Below are 3,732 nucleotides of genomic sequence, written 5' to 3' on the forward strand. Positions count from 1 at the left end.
GTGGGAACGAAGAACTGAACTTGGCGTCGGGAACCACCATCCGAGGAACTCTGACGAAGCTAATGGAGAATCTTGACAAAGATGATCCAAGGCCAACCGTGCCTCTCGGACACGGCGACCCCTCGGCGTTTCCGTCCTTTCGAGCCGCCACTGCAGCGGAAGACGCCATTGTGGACGCTGTCCGCTCGGCTAAGTATAATGGCTACGCGCCGACGGTTGGGATTCTGCCGGCAAGGAGGTAATTTCTACGTTTTAGTTTGAGATATCATGCCTCTGTTTTTATCTCCTTTCCATGGCTTTTCGTTGATCCTCAAAGTTCATCTTCTCTAGATTTTTTTTTTCTTTGGTGACGTGTTACTGTGTCTTATTTTAATGTACTTGGCTATTTTTCTTGGAAAACTATACGTGCACTTCAAAATATTCTCTTAAACTATCACAAAATTATAATGAACTCCTTTTGTTTAAAAAACGAAAATATTCCTAAAAATTCTAAAAAAGACAAATATCTGAAAAAAGCAAAAAAAATATATAATATGGTCGTGCCACTTTATATAACTAGATAGTACGCTTAATCTCCCCTAGTTTGGCTCCAACGAAGACAATATTCTGGTTCAAACTTATTTTTTTGGAAAAGGACATATTGGGATAATAGCTAGCACGTTTTAACGTTTATATATATAGTCTTCGTTGGAGCCAATATATATATATATATATATATATATATGAGCAGTGATATACATCACACGGGCGTACTGTCATGCACGCCGGTGTGATTTAATTATAAAATATAATTAAAATATTATATTTTAATATTTTAATTATAAAAAAAAATTAAAAACGGGCATGCATGACTGTTCATACACGCCGGTGTGATGTATATTACTGCTCTCTCTATATATATAATGTTGGGAAGTGGGCTGTTAGGCCCGTGCAGCCTGTACCCTAAGGCCCATAATTAACATATATATTAACCCGGGTTCATCCCACATGTAAAAGAGTAATACTACTTACTTATTCTCCGATCTCATTCTTGTACTATTGGGCTGGTGCAACAATGCATTAGCCCCTGGATCATCCTTTATTTGAAAAAAAAAAGAAAAAAAAAAAAAAAATCTATTGGTTGATGGGTACTGCTGCATTAACTTACTTTTATGAGAGTGGGATAAGAGAAGAGTATATAACTTCTCCCGTGCAAAGTAAGAAATCAGCTCCCATGTTGTTATTGTGCTATAAGGAAAATAACAACTATTCAAGTCATGATGTAAGATACACTTGTAATTTAGAGGATAAATTGTGCTTCAATCAAGGTCAGCATGAGGTTAATTACACGTTGAAGTGGAATTAAAGCATGGAAACAGTCGCATGAGAACTACTATAAAAGGTAAATTATGCTCGGGTAAAAAAGGACTTTTGGGACTCGTACTTCACAATTCCCATCTCCTAAACACTTATTGACTTAAGCATTAGAGTTATTCCATGCCGGCACCCCGACACACTTCATTGCTTACGTTTTCTCTCGTTCGCAAATACAAATTTGTGGTGTTTGAGACAATGAAAACTATTCTAACAAATAGTGTAGTCATTTTTCAATCAGAAATGAAGGTAGAAGAAAAAAGATCTCTAACTTCTTGTAAGAAAGAAAAAAATTTCCTACTTCTAGCTCTTCTTCTTATTTAAGTGTAAAATTATGTGAAGAAATGAATATCCAATTTGCAGGCTTTTGTTTCGAAACTAATTTCTCTTATAATATGGTGATTATGTGTTTTTTGAAGAAATCATTCTGAATTTGGATCCATGTTATCTATGAAAAGCATATCATGGGTGGTAGTTTTTCTACTGTCTTGTTTGGCCGCTTGTGCTGTTTCTTTGCCTGGCTGGTTGTATTCTCAGGGTGGTACTCTTGTTTTTTTTTTTTTTTCCTGCTATGCTGTTTCCCCTTGCTTTCTGTATTCTTATTTTCTTCCTTTTAGTAATATTTATCCATGCAGAAAGGAAAATCCCCTATTGCAGCGTAGACAGCTTTTTGACAGAAGTTGATGGTTAGCCTTTTTTGTGACCACAATCAACACGATGATCAAGTTCACTTATTTCCCTTTGAAAAAAAAAAAAAACGGAATGTAAAAAACAATGCACATTTTTGAAACTGTCATTATCATATAAATGCTGTGAACTACTTAAATGGTCATCATATTCTGTCAATCTAATTGGATTTGATGCTTGAATATATTTATAATAGGGCCATAGCAGATTATCTGTCTCGTGATCTTCCATATGCGTTATCGCCGGATGATGTTTATCTCACAACTGGATGCAAACAAGCGATTGAAATAGTACTGACAGTCCTTGATCGCCCGGGTGCCAACATTCTGTTTCCAAGACCCTACTACCCTTTCTATGAGGCATTTGCTGCATCTAAACGTCTTGAAGTTCGTCATTTTGATCTTAATCCAGAAAAGGGTTGGGAGGTTGATCTTCAGAGCGTTGAAGTGCTTGCTGATGAGAATACTGTTGCCATAGTCATCTTAAACCCTGGAAATCCTTGTGGAAGTGTCTATACACACCAACATTTGAAGAAGGTAGGTTTTACCTTCTTTTTCTGTTTCTTATTTTTTTCTTTTCTTTATAAAATTGATTGAAGTTTGATTACTATACTAATATTCCCTCACATACTACATTTTTCCTATAAATAAGGATCTTTGTATTGTAAACATCGATAAAGTTAGTGAGATCATAATGTAGTCCTTGAGACAATTCGCAGCGGTAGGCTTAAATTACCCCAAAATACCAAAATACCTTGTGTCTTTTCTCTCTTTCTACTTTCGTTTTTCTCTCCATATTTTATTGTTCATCATAAATTTTGACAGTAATAATCATGAATTTTCGGAAGTTCAAACTTTTTGTAATTAGATGGTTGTTTTAATGTTGGTGGTGGTTGATTTTTCTGAATATTAGATTGCAGAGACAGCAAGAAAGCTGCGCATTCTGGTTGTTGCAGATGAAGTTTATCACCATCTCACTTTCGGAAGTAAACCGTTTGTGCCGATGGGAGTATTTGGATCAATTGTGCCTGTTATCACACTAGGGTCTATATCAAAGAGATATATCCTACCAGGTTGGCGACTTGGTTGGCTTGTGACAACTGATCCTAATGGCATCCTTCGTAAATTGGGGGTCTTCTTTCTCTCTCTCTCTCTCTCTATATATATATATATATATATGTGTGTGTGTTTGAGTGTGAGCCTATTTGGGATTACGTTTTAAAAATAGAGCTTTTAAGTCAAAAAGCACTTTTTAGCAAAAGCTTCATTTTTAAGCTTTTGCAAAAAGTGCATTTTGACCATTTTTAGGTTTTGTAGACCCTTAAAAATGCTTTCAATTTTTTTATCAAACATGTATTTTTTTCTTCAAACGGACTTTTTGAGTACGTTAAACGCACTTTTAGGTCTCTCAAACGCACACCCAAACAGGCCCTAAGTGTGTTAAGCTTGCTTGTCTATGCACACAGCACATAAGAAAAAAATGATAATGGTTCTTCTGCATTATTTTACAATTTTATATGAATAACATAACACATATAGTATTCTCACATTCGTTTCTTTTTCTCTCAGGTTGTGGAATGTATTACGGGCTGTCTCAATATGGCATCTGATCCACCAACATTCATTCAGGTTTATAAATAGCGATTCTTTTTTAAAGAATTTAAAGAAAAAGAAATATATCATTTTAAAAGAT

At 35.3% G+C, this 3,732-nt stretch overlaps 1 pseudogene; it reads left to right on the forward strand.

Moving 5' to 3' along the window:
* The first annotated feature begins 2 nt into the window (after positions 1-2).
* LOC132181757 (nicotianamine aminotransferase 1-like) overlaps positions 3-3,732 on the forward strand; it is a 30,522-nt pseudogene continuing 26,792 nt past the window's right edge.

This window comes from Corylus avellana, chromosome ca5, assembly GCF_901000735.1.
Source record: "Corylus avellana chromosome ca5, CavTom2PMs-1.0".
NCBI classification, from domain to species: domain Eukaryota; kingdom Viridiplantae; phylum Streptophyta; class Magnoliopsida; order Fagales; family Betulaceae; genus Corylus; species Corylus avellana.